Raw genomic sequence first — 13,856 nt, 5'->3', positions numbered from 1 at the left:
ATAATGTTGCACTAAAATTGGTGTAGTGGTTGCCCTTTAGCTCAGTAGTTAGCACTGTTGCCTTGCAGTGCTGGGGGTTTAAGTTCAAATCTGACCAAGGGCAAAATCTGCTTGGAGTTTGTGTGTTCTCCCTGTGGGAGGAGACCCGCTGGGGCTCATAATCTGTACTCACATATTTTTAGAGTGTGGGAGGGAATCCACACAAGCACAGGGAGAACATACAGACAACCATGCAGATGTTGTCCTTGGTCACATTTGAACCTAGGACCCGAGTGCTGCAAGACAACAGTGCTAACCACTAAGCCACCTTGCTTCTAATAGTCAGCACTAATAAAACTGATTTCTTCATAAACATTCTTTAATTGACAACTCTACCCATATTAGTAAAGACAACGCTCTTTTATGCATGCATGCTATTGCACAGGTATCCATGAACACTTTATTTACTATGCCATTTCTAAGTTTCCTTCAGGCCTTATCTTTAAAACTAAACTCCAAAGCCGTTGGTGGCCTATTTGCTGTGCTCTGAAATTTCAGTGAATATGGAATTATGTTTTATACTGGATTGGGTGTCAATAAATGTTACATTGAATCAATAATTGATCATTTATAGGAGCTGTTCACTTCTAACTATCCATGTTTGTTTGAAGGGTGACCATAGAATGTCCAGCTGCTTTGATTCCAGAGCAATCATTTGTAATTTGCAGTGAAATTTGACAGCGAGTGTTCCATTCTCCAGTAGTGCCGCCATTGGAGAAATTAAATATTGCATGTGGCTTATTGAAATCCATAGGCTGTCCATATAATTCATTCCTCCAGATGTAGAGATACCTTGTAGCTGCTCATAGTGCAGCACAATGTAAACCGGAGACAACGGCACATAGGAATACACTGTTGGTAAGCAGTAGGCATCCCCACTGGATAAGCAATGACCTCCATGATCAAGTCAGCAAAAAAGGCATTAAGGCACTTATGAAGGCATGTAAAATAATAAGACAAGCATTTACTTACCCATTAAATCCCACACGCCCCTGTTCCTGCCTGCTTGTCTTTCCTTGCATGACTGCAGTGATAAAATGTCCGTATACCAACATGAACACTGCAGGCATTTACTGGCCTCAATAGTCTTGTGAGCTATACCGTCGAGGCCAGTAATAGGCTGCAGTAATTATGTGAGTATAGGGACTAGAGATGAGTGAGTATACTTGCTAAGGCACATTACTCGAGTGAGTAGTGCCTTAGCCGAGTATTTCCTCGCTCGTCTCTAAAGATTCGGGGGCGAGCGCGGGTGACAGGTGAGTTGTGGCGGGGAGCAGGGGGGAGAGAGAGATCTCCCCTCCGTTCCTCCCCGCTCTCCCCCACCGGCCCCCGAATCTTTAGAGACGAGCGGGGAGATACTCGGCTAAGGCACTACTCGCTCGAGTAATGTGCCTTAGCGAGTATACTCGCTCATCTCTAATAGGGACACATCATCACTACAGCCATGTAAACCAAGACCACTGGAAAGGACAGGAGCAGTGGCACTGGAGCGGTCTAAACTTTAAATGGCAAGTAATGCTTCTTTTATTATTTTCTCAAACTTTCTTCCTTAGCCAAGTTTTTCAACAACTCAGGCAATCCCTTTAATAGTTCAATTGACTTCATTGTTTTAACATCCAGTTTTCCACAGACTTATAAATTTATAACAAGAATATATTTGCCAATTTTATTGTAATGATCCCTTAATCATTATTTTATCCTATTTTATTATCCTTTTTATATTTTACTAAGTATTAAATAGGTGATGATCTTCACTTTTGGTCTTGTGAAATAATGGAACATTGAGTCTATTATATTGTGCCTAATAGTGTTATGTATTGCCAACTTCTTTTTATTTCGAACTTAGGCATGGGTTATGTTTAGTCAATATATATGTGGATGGAGATTGATATTGTTTTTATGTTATTGTTAGAGTACAAATCCATTGAATGACAGAGCACTGAGTAGATGTATATGAAAATCAAGTCAATCTCCAAATACAAACAGCACGTTATAAAAGGCTCATATTTGGTTGTTGGATGACAGCTCACTCCCCGTCATGGTAGCTGCACAGTTTTTTAGCTCCTGTTTCAATGAAACATCAATTGCTATAAAGTCTTCAGTGGTTTAATATGCTTACACAGACATCAAAACTCCCCATCAAACATATATCAATAAATGTTTAATAAATTAATAAGAACATTTACTGTTTCATAGTTGGACGCGTTATGTATAGAATTTTGTGAACATAAACGTTTTCTACAATTTTTGTCAATTTTTTTGCTTTCAGTAGTTATAGTATGAAGGACCAGAAGATTACTGGAAAGAGATCAACATAAATAAATTAAGCCTTGGGTTATGAATCACAGCTCTTGGGGTTCTCCACCACAATTTTATTGTTCCAGAATTTTTGGACAACCCATACCACAGGAATGCTCTTTATATTCCATATACTGCATTTACGCTAATAGTAGACCACATGCTAAAAAAATGTTTAGCACATAAAAATTTAATTTTAGAGGAAGTTTCCATGAGATTAATATTAGAACAGCAGAGATGGTCAGTCAATTGTTTATAATTTAGAGATATCATTCTATTTTGGAAAAAGAATTGTAAATTGTATACCTACCTGACATTTTCTTTTCATTGAGTTTGAAAGCAGCCCATTAAATTTAATTGTTGCATGCATCCAGAATGGGCCGACCTAGCAATGAAATAATAACACATGTAAACAATGAAGCTTATGATCACACCACCTGCAGTGCTATTCTGGCCATCAAAACTATGAAGACTGTTTCAAGCTTTAGACCCCAGCAAAGAAAAAGCAAAGGACTTTGGAAACTTAGAAAGTCAGTACAGATCCACTTTGACAGATTCTTAAAGGACCTGGATGAAGTTGATCTGCCAAGTTGTAAGCTTCTAAAGTATTAAAGGGTTGTCCAGTTCTAAACTATTGATGGTCTATTCTTAGGATAGTCCACCAATAGTAGATTTGCAAGGATCAGCTGCTCAGGACCCCTGATGATGAGCTGTTTGCCGGGGTGGTATGCTTCTGCACTGACCTGATTTCTGCAGGAAACAGACTGCTTCATTCCCACTGCAGTGGCCCGTCTTGGTATTACAGTCAAAGTTCCTGTTCACTTCAATGGAAATTTTGCCTGTAATACCAAGTCTGTGAAAATGGAGCTGCCTGTTTCCTACAGAACTTCTCAGTGCATAAGCACACTGCCCCGGTGAACAACTGATCAGTGGGGTTCCTGATTGGCAAAGTCCCAGTGATCTACTAATCTTGATCTATTCTGTGGATAGGTCAACAATAGTTTACAATAGGACAACCCCTTTAAGATGTTTTTATGAAAAGTTGTCCAAAATTTGGTAAGGTTCCTTATAGGTAGATCTTGGCTGCTGTCTTAACACCAAGGTTATAGACCTTAAAGGGGTTGTCCGGCCATAAACATTAGGTCTCATTACTTCTGTTTGCCCAATACAATGCACTTTGTAATATACATTGTGCATTGTAAATTAGGCAAACAGAAGTTATTCACTTACCTTTTGGAGTGCCCCCCCCCCCCCTGTGTTGCTCCTCGGTTGCCATTGGTTCCGACAAGTCTCTTCTCCTCTTCTTGTCGGGCCAGCTCCAGGTGTTCTCTGCACGGGGACGCGCTTCTTCTACTCTGCGCATGCGCAGTAGATCTTCTTCTGCCGGCTGCTTCAGGAAGCTCTGGTCTGCCTGCAGGGGACGCGCGGCCACGGGATCTTCAGCTGACAGGTAAGGGGAGTGGAGGAGGGGGAGTGGAGTGGAGTGCCGGTCTCTCACGGGGGAGGGGTGCTGCGAGCTGTCAGTAGTCAGGGGTGGGTGTGGGGAGGTGTAGGGGTAACATGTATAGCAGAAAAGGTGGCTTATGTCCATAGCCCTGTTGGTGGCTTTGCATCTATCTAACTAGATTTTTTTCGCTACAGAGAACTAAGATTCTCCTCTATTTAAAAATACTATTTTTCTCTAATTTGCCTCCCCCCTAGTATTTTACTCTGGTGGGGTAGAGTGAGTGCCGTGGTCTTTTGCTTACTACCGGGAGGTGTAGGGGTGACAGACCTGTCAGTCAGTAGTCCCGGGATGGGGGTGAGGGGGAAGGTGGGGGAGCTGCTGGTCGGAGCTGTCAGCCAGTGGGGCGGGGGGAGGAGGATGCTGCTGGTCGGAGCTGTCAGCCAGTGGGGGGGGGGGGATGCTGCTGGTCGGAGCTGTCAGCTGTTGGCTTGGGGGGGGGGGAGGATGCTGCTGGTCGGAGCTGTCAGCTGGTGGCTTGCGGGGGAGGAGGCACTGGAGGGGGACACTGTGGGGTGCATGTGTGTGGGGGCAGTGTGGAGGGGGCGCTGTGTGTGGGCACTGTGAGGGGGGGGGATGTGTGTGTCATGTTTGGTGCTACTTTCACTTTCAATAGCTGAGGATCGCGATCCTGCTAGAGCTGTGACAGCTGTTAGCAGGAGATTCCTTTATCTCCTCAGCATGTCCCCTCATTACTGGACACTGTGACAGGGCTGTCACAGTGTCCAGTAATGAGGGGACATGCTGGGGAGATGAAGGAATCTACTGCTACAGTTGTCACAGCTCTAGCAGGAGATCGCACTGCTCTCCCTGCCCTCTCACTGCTCTGAATGGGGCCGGACGGCTGCCGGCTCCATTCAAAGCAGTGAAGCGTGCATTTGCATTATGACGCCGGTCCTCCAGTCATGTGACCGGTGTCATCGGGAGCGCGCACGCTGAGGAGAGAGAGGCAGCAGTGCATCATGGGAACTACCCAGCGGCGCCACCTTTGAAGAATTCTTCAGGCAAACTTTATAAAGGGAGGAAAAGAAATGAAAAGGTAAGCAGAATATCGATTTTTATGGGAAAGGCTGTTGTGTGTGATGCTTCTACTCCACAGGGCATTAATGGGGGGAAAAAAAATCAGTTTGGGCGGCGGACAACCCCTTTAATTTGAGACTTATCAATGGGATTTGGATGGAATTCTGGCAAGAAATCATCCTTTTTAATATTGTTAGCTATGCAAAACTTTCTGATTTATAAAACAGGACCTGCAAGTTTTGTTTTTAAACAGAGGTTATTGTGACTAAAAAAAGAAATTTCCATGATAAACATGTATGGGTAACTTAGTAGTAAAGAACCTCTTTCTATGTGAACAGACAGCTCTCAAAAATCTTCTCTCGAGTAAAGCAACAATTCAAGAAACCATGCCTTCTAAGAGCAGAAAGTTACAGTCATTATTGCTACTAACTGTTCCACTATGATCTTGGCGAGAACTGGATGCATCCAGGCTAATGTTACAGTCCAGAGGGATCAGCCCTATTGTCATTTACACAAGGAAAGACTAGAAGCAATGGGATGAAACTGAAAGGGAGGAGACACAGATAAGGGTGATCAATGAGTGGAACAGGTTACCACAGGAGGTGGTGAGTTCTCCTTCAATAGAAGTGTTCAAACAAAGGCTGGATAAATATCTCTCTGGAATGATTTAGTGAATTCTACACTGAGCAGGGGGTTGGCCCAAATGACCCTGGAGGTCCCTTCCAACTCTACCATTCTATGATTCTATGATTCTTCTTGGGGGGGATAGAAGTCCGATCACACTCTTTTTGGATTGTGGAGCTGGTGTCAACTTGATCCATCAGGAGATGGTCCAATGGTTATGGTTAAACCTCTGGATTCACCTATTCCTGTGTCTGCCATCAATGCCTCTCCATTGGAACAGAAGTGTTTGAAGTTCTGTGTTCTGGATTTTCGTCTAAAGATTTTTCCATTCTGACCCAATAATCCTGGAGGTCCTTTCCAACTTTACAATTTTGTGAAGGAATTGCACTTTCTAATTGATGGAGAATGCATAGTACTCCAAAGGGTGATCTTCATTTCTTACAGATCAAAGCAAGGCCACTTATTACTATAAAACTCTCTTCCAGAGTATACCATCTGCTTCAGTACTAATTGAAAGTATTTGTCGTTCAACATTCTATTCTCTAAAGTTACAAAATCTACCACTGAGGAAATCTACAACTGGTATGTGTATTATCCTCAAGTTTAGAAGGTTGTTTTCTGCTCAAATCATAATCCGCTGTGCTATTCTAAACAAAAAATTTATACCGGTTACTGGTCTTTCTTGCTTGATTGATTGTTCATATATTCAGCCCAAAATGCATTATCCTGAGACATATAATGTTTGTTCATATATGATATGTTAGTGAAGTAAGCGTGTGTGTATATCTTTGATTTTACTTTGTTTGATTATTTAAAGGGCCAAAGTTGCAGTCAGTAAGTACCAAATGAAGCCTACAAACTTTTGCCTAGTTGTTAGTTTATTAGGAGACCATGATCTGTCAGATGAATTGTCTTCTAAATATGTCTTTACGGCGGCACACTGAGTTCCTATAGCTCTTTCTTTTGGAGCTGTACTCACTATGTGTCTATCTATACTGTTCCTCTACAAAACACTAGATGCCTTACTTCTACACTAAGTAATGTGATGGAGCAAGGCAGGATTTTTTAAATATGGAATCCATCAATAAAAAATCTCTGTATTGCTCCATATCAAGTTGAAACCATGAGGAAGTACAGTATGCTTAGGGTGGCCCAAAAAAACTCAAGTTTCAACTATAAAGCAAGACACCCTCTGATTTATTTCCTTTTAACAAACCTTTATTTGGGGCAGTTTCAGGTTCTTATGTCTACGCCAAGGTTGTGCTGAAAGACCATGAATTTGCAGACTTTTTACTAATGACGAAGAAGAAAAACAACTGTTGCTTCAAGTCGTTGAAGTAAATCGCAAGGATGATTCTATTTCAATGGAAGTGTTCAAACAAAGGCTGGACAGACATCTGTCTGGGATGATTTAGTGATCCTGCACTGAGCAGGGGGTTGGACCCGATGACCCTGGTGGTCCCTTCTAACTCTGCCAGTCTATGATTCTATGTTCCAACACAGATGACCAAGAAGTCTGCGGTCCGGTCCTTAAGCACTGACTGACAAGTATTGGTGCAGTAATTTTGACTATTTTCATATATTTGGAGGTATTTTTGTAGGAAGAGCACAAATGTGTAGATTGTCGGGACAAATGCCTTTGTCAATACTTAATGTTTTAAAGTATAGCGGTTCTATTGCAAAAGCAAATTGTTATTATTAATGCTGTAGCTGGTAAATTGCAAATCTTAAGCGCCATTTCTCATAATATACAACAGTTTCACAAGCGTGAAAATCATGTTTTTTGTAAATAGTAAAGATAGAAAAATTGCATCGTGCTCACATGAATCTCACATTTACATTGAAGTGCAATTCTATTCTTAGAATCGCCCAAAAATGGAACATGTGGCGACTTTTCTATCTCGGCCCACCAGTACGAGAGAAAAATCGCTCATGTAAATAAGAATAACTGAATATGTGTTCTTTTCATGTGCAAGTTCCGTCCATATTGCAGTCAGATGAAACTGGCACATGAAATTAGCCCATGTGAATGCACCCATAGGCAGAAAACATGATTTCAAGGAAAAAGCTCCATATTTCATTAATGATGGTGCAGGAATGACACTCCTCATCTGTGAAGGAGGATCCATATAATAGATTGTTTAAAGACAGCTGCTGGAGTTTGCCTTTTTTCAGGCTATATATTAATATCTTGCATTCTCTCATGACGGTAACGAGGACTACCCTTAGACTAATCTCTTACAGGTAGACCCTCTTGTTTGCATTTTCCCTTGTGTCATGTCTTTTCCATAATATTTTTTCATATGCTATGGCGCTGAAATACTGATAATTAAATCAAGATTTGTGAACAATATAATTTTTCCCAATTTACATGTGGAATCTTGCTGGAATGCCCAGCTTTAGCCCGCTATTATCTGTCCAAGCCTAGTGTCAGGGCAAGACAAAAAGACAATTACCCAGAGGTCCTGCAGGTCTCCATGACCCACAAGGTTTGCTTTTATTTCCCAATTAACTTCACAGTGTCAGCATTTAATTAGCATACATTAATAGGCATAACACTAGCAGCTTGGGTGCTAATTATATACTAATTAATAGTTATGTTGCTGGTAGCTACACTAAACTAAAGCATCTTACTCAAGCAGTCGGTTAAGATGGGAATCTCAGGACTACAATAAAATGGAAACCATAGGATGACAACTTTTTAGGGCTAAATATAGTATATAAGTTCATTATTAGGAACTAAGCCTGAGATGAATGTTGAATGTGATTATATGACTCTTGAGTCAACATATTATTATTCATTGTGGCTATTATAGGTCAAACATAAGCATTATGCTACTTTAAAACTGTTATGGAACAATAATTACATATATTTTTGTGTTCTCAGAGTCAGACTCCACCTTTTACCACCATGCTGCTTTTAGGTTCCATTCTATGTATTCATAAAGTGGCCAAAGCCATGATTTGCTGACACAGAGCTCCAAATTCCCAACAAAAACATAGAGGTTAAATCTTTCTCCACCTTTGTATCCAATATAAAAAAAAGTAATATTTAGAAAATGATCTTCATTAAAAATGCCCTATTATTTTATGTCTGGACCTATCCAGACCTATGTGTCTCCATGGTAACAGACAACAAACAAACCCTGTGTAGTCTGATCATGCAGGCACGTTGCCTTACACCTGTCACCTACTTTTTCCTAACATACATTTGATAGGTTGGCAAAAAATGGGTAATTTTAGCAAAGTAATTTCACATGCTCCGTGGTGTGGGCTCCAAGCTTTCCAGGTTCCTGTAGGAGCCTATGGAAAGTACGCAGCAAAGATAGGACACGTCCTATCTTTCCCACACCTTGGAGCCAACATGCCAGTTTTCACTCGCCTGTCTTATCTTTTGTTAGGATCGTGGAGTTTTGCGCACCTAGCAATCTCCATGTGAACACTTCTATAAGAACCTATTGGTTCCTATTAGAAGCGTGGTCTGTGCGCTGCTAGCAGTGCAGAATTCTACGTTCATGTGAACGAGCCCTCAAGGCTAAAAAAAAAAAGATGTTCAACGGTGATCACATAGCTCCTGTCATGCTGTTATAATAGAGGAGATCACAGCTCATCCTCCTGACTGTATACTTATGGGCTGTAGCTTATTTAGAAGACTATAGGAGCTAATAATAATTAAACTATCACACCCTACAGAAAGAAATAGTATAGTTGTGCTGATGCATCATGGGATAGATGAGAAAGTGAAATCAAAATCTTTCAGCAACAAGATGGTAACTTATAAGGGGGCTGCACTGCAGATAAGTGCCTGGAATACACAGAGAAGACCTCCTGAGTGTGACAGGCAATCCAGTAAGAATGGGGGGGGGGTAAAGATGGAAAAATACGTTTTAACCAGAGTGGCCCTTTAAAGCAGCTAGTATAATTACTGTACCCAGTCAGAAGTCACTATTCTATCATTTATTGTCAGCTTTCCTCCCAGCATCCCTACTATTCCTTCTGTTTTTCTGTATTGACATCCCCTTTTTTAACTTTAGAACCATACACGAAGACTGCTCTGGGATATATTCCATAATCCCCTTCAGTGGTGGACAGAAAATGAGCTGCACCTAGGTTTCAACCCCTTAATGACGCGGCCCGTTTTTTCTCTCCATTTTTGTTTTTCCTCCCCCCTTTAAAAAAATCGTAACTCCTTTATTTATCCATCGATGTCGCTGTATGAGGGCTTGTTTTTTGCAAGTTGTAGTTTTCAATGGTGCTATTTAAAGTACCATATAATGTACAGAAAAACTTTTAAAAAATTCTAAGTGGAGTAAAAGGAAAAAAACAACATTCCGCCATCTTTCAGTGCATCTTGTTTCTACAGTGCACAAACTGCAACAAAAACAACATGATAACTTTATTCTATGGGTCAGTATGATTGCTAAGATACCAAACTTGTATAGTTTTTTTTTACTGAGCTACTCTTTTTTTTTCAAAGACATTTAATTTTTTTAAATTATTTTCTGTCGCCATCTTCTGCGCGCAGTAACTTTTTTATTTTTATGTCAACATAGTTGAGCAAGGGCTCATTTTTTGCAGGATGTCCTGTAGTTTCCGTCAGTACTAGAGATGAGCGAGCCTACTCGGCCACGCCCCTTTTTCACCCGAGCACCGCGATTTTCGAGTACTTCCGTACTCGGGCGAAAAGATTCGGGGGGCGCCGTGGGTGAGTGGGGGGTTGCAGCGGGGAGTGGGGGGAGAGGGAGAGAGAGAGGGCTTCCCCCCTGTTCCCCGCTGCTACCCCCCGTGCCGCCATGCCTCCCCCCCCCCCCCCCGGCGCCCCCCGAATCTTTTCACCCGAGTACTGAAGTACTCGAAAATCGCGGTGCTCAATCGAGTAAATACTCAAAACGAGTAGATTTGCTCATGTCTAGTTAGTACCAATTCGGAATACATACGACTTTTTGATTGCTTTTATTGCGTTTTATCTGGGAGACAGGATAACTGAAAAAGTGCATTTTTGGCGTTCTTTATTTTTTTGGGGACGACGTTCACCGTGCACTGTAAATAATGTGGTACTTTGATAGATTGGACTTTTATGGACGTGGTGATACCAAATATGTATTTTTCTTTTATGATTTAGATTTTTTTATTGCAGATATGGCAAAAGGGAGGTGATTTAAACTTTTAATAATTTTTTTTTTTACAATTAATAAAACTTTATTGATCTTTTTTCACTTTTCTTTTAAGCCCCCCTGTGGGACTACAACATGCAATGCTTTGATTGCTCCTATAGTATGACGTAATGCCATAGCATTACGTCATACTGCATTCCGACAGGCAATCTATCAAGCCACCCCACGGGGATGGCTTGATAGGCAGTCTCCCAAGGCAGCCCTGGGGCCTTTCAGAAGGCCTCGGCTGCCATGACACATGCACGGCTACCCCGATCTCACCGCAATGGTGGGGGCGTGCGGAACCCCCAAACATCGTTCGGGGGATCTAAATGCCGCTGTCAGAAATGTCAGAGGCATTTAAAGGGATAATAGCTCGATTGGCCGCAGGGCTGATTGCAGCTATTGTCTGCGGATGTCAGCTGTAATAAACAGCTGACGCCTGCGTTGTATGAAGAGAGGTCGCCCTGCAACCTCTCTTCATACATACCCCGACGCTCCAGGATTTAAATGTACGTCCTGGAGCGGGAAGGGGTTAAAGAGGTTGTCCCAAGATATAAACTTATCCCCTATCCACAAGATTTAGGAAAAGCATCTGATTGAAAGGGTCTGACCACTGGAACACCAACAGTGTTCCCCCATGTGTGTAGAGTGAAGGTCAAGCATGTATGCTGCCACTCCATTCATCTCTACAAGGACCACTGGAGATAGCAGAATACAGCTTACGCCTATCTCCAGCAGCCCTTTAATGATGTGTGTCCCTAACCACTATAGCCAAGACACGCTTGTTTAATAACATTTATTTATGAAGTACGTTCAATTTTCTTTTTTAGTAGGTCTGTACTTAGCTTCTAAGTACTCTGTCTGATAAAGGGGCAGCGGGTCGCTCATTGGCTATAATCCTTTGGGCACTACATTAATGTCTTCTTATTCACTCCACCAAATTCTTAATTGAACTTACAGACTTCAATAAAAAATATATACATTTTAATATTTCATATACCCCATACAGAGAAGTTAAAGCCTATTGCATGGATATTTTAGGTCTTCAAATTGAATTATGTTACCCTATTGACTTTCAAGTATTTTTCGCATTTAGAGAAGTAATTTCAAAACTGCTGAAAATCAGAGATTCTCCATCATTTTATGGGTACAAAAAAAAATACTACTTTCACTCCAGCAATCTGTATTGTACAAAGTTCCACTTTCACACAAATCTGGTTCCCCATGTTCATCACAATAATGGCATTTAACACAACAATGAAAAAGTAATAAAATCCTTTTAGTTAGCAGAGTGACTGTACATGATGAAACCTTCTGGATGTTAATTGCACCAACGGCTCCCTAATGAAAGTTTGTGTCTATTAAATCTTAACAGGCGTAGCTGTAAAAAAGGCGCCAAGCTATCTGCTATGTGCAGGAATGTCCAAGACAGCAGTTTAGAGCTTGTAATACAATGTAATTATTCTGGTTATTAGAATCAAATGAAGAATGTTTATACAATACAAATGAATTGGCTTTAACTTTAGGTTTCTATAGGAGCTACTTTTATGTCACTTATATATAAAATAAGCTATTCTGTAGTGATACTGAAATCTGCTGTTTTATTTGCTTTGTATACTGGGCATTGTGCCCTGTATATATAGCTGAGTACCATACCACTCCTGTTTAGCCAGGAGAAAGCAATATGTACTGAGCAAATTGATATTTTGCTTTTCCATGGTAGGCAGCTGCTTCCACCCTAGAAATATGGAGGGAAGCTGCTGCCCTGGATCAAGCACACTATACTAGAACATAACCGGAAACAAGAAATACTCTCCTGGACGGAAATTAAATGGTTATTAAAATTACAAGGAAGAAAGAAAACAATTGAAAACATAACCTTTACTCTCAATATAACCTTAACACCCCCAACAACTGATGGACAACAGCCCATCTCCAATAGCATATGGTGCAATAAGCAGTGGCGTTCACTACTGTAAATGATTCTACATATAGCTTGATATTAATAAACTATTCCTTATCACTAGAGATGAGAGAACGTGCTCGGCCACGCCCCTTTTTCGCCCGAATACCGCGATTTCCGAGTACTTCCGTACTCGGGCGAAAAAATTCGGGGGGCGGCGTGGCGGCACGGGGGGTAGCAGTGGGGAGTGGGGGGGAGAGGGAGAGAGAGAGGGCTCCCCCCTGTTCCCCGCTGCTACCCCCCGCACCGCCACGCCTCTCCCCGCCCCCCGGCGCCCCCCGAATCTTTTCACTCGAGTACTGAAGTACTCGAAAATGGCGGCACTCGGGTGCGTAAGTACTCGAAACGAGTACGTTCGCTCATCTCTACTTATCACTGATCTGCAGTAGGGTAACTACCCTGACATAAGCGACCTAAATACCTGGTCCTACAATCTTACCCAAAACTGACTATTGCTGATGTTCCTAAGTACACTCATTGACAAAAAAATAATGCAACAAGAAAGAGTTGTTGGAATGAAACTTTATACGTGTGAATGTAATGATGATATATGTAAGTAATTACAATATGAGAGCAAAAGGATAAGATTATTAGGGAAACTCAAAGGAGCCTGTAGGGTTGCTCAACACCATATGTTATTTTGCATCAAATTTGCCAACAGATTTTGTAGCTGGGCCTCTTGATTCTGTACATTTGTAGGCTGCTGAAGTTGGCATCCCTACTGGTCATATAAATGCTCGATCGACAATAAAAATGCTGACCGAGCAAACCAAGCAAGTGTGACAAGCTGGCAGAGGCATTCCTGGGAAAGCCCTGCCATGAGAGGCAACACATGTGGCCGTAGGCTTTCCAACACATATCGCTGAACTGTTAATGTCCCTCAATCACTTCTATACGTGACCTACTGGTGTATGCTATGGCTCTCTAGATCACACCAGCAATGGGGGCAAAGACGAGATTGAAGCCCTCACCGCGAGGCCTCCATACTCAGACATAACCATAGTTGGTTTCCAAACACAACCTGGATTCATTGCTAAAGACAATGCAGTTCTACTGCAAACTAAATGGGCACAGATTCCCACAGTCACACTCTAAATTTGTGTGTACAGCCTTCACAGAAGATCAAAGACTGAAAAGGGGGTTCCAATTCCATATTAGCACCCATGGCTTTGATATAGGATGTCCAACAAGTTCTGATACAGTATAACCTCTTCCAGTATAAACAGAAACAGTACAAATACAAGACCACAAA

Source organism: Eleutherodactylus coqui, chromosome 8 (assembly GCF_035609145.1).
Source record: "Eleutherodactylus coqui strain aEleCoq1 chromosome 8, aEleCoq1.hap1, whole genome shotgun sequence".
Classification (NCBI taxonomy): Eukaryota; Metazoa; Chordata; class Amphibia; order Anura; family Eleutherodactylidae; genus Eleutherodactylus; species Eleutherodactylus coqui.
Note: the sequence above shows the minus strand (reverse complement) of the source record.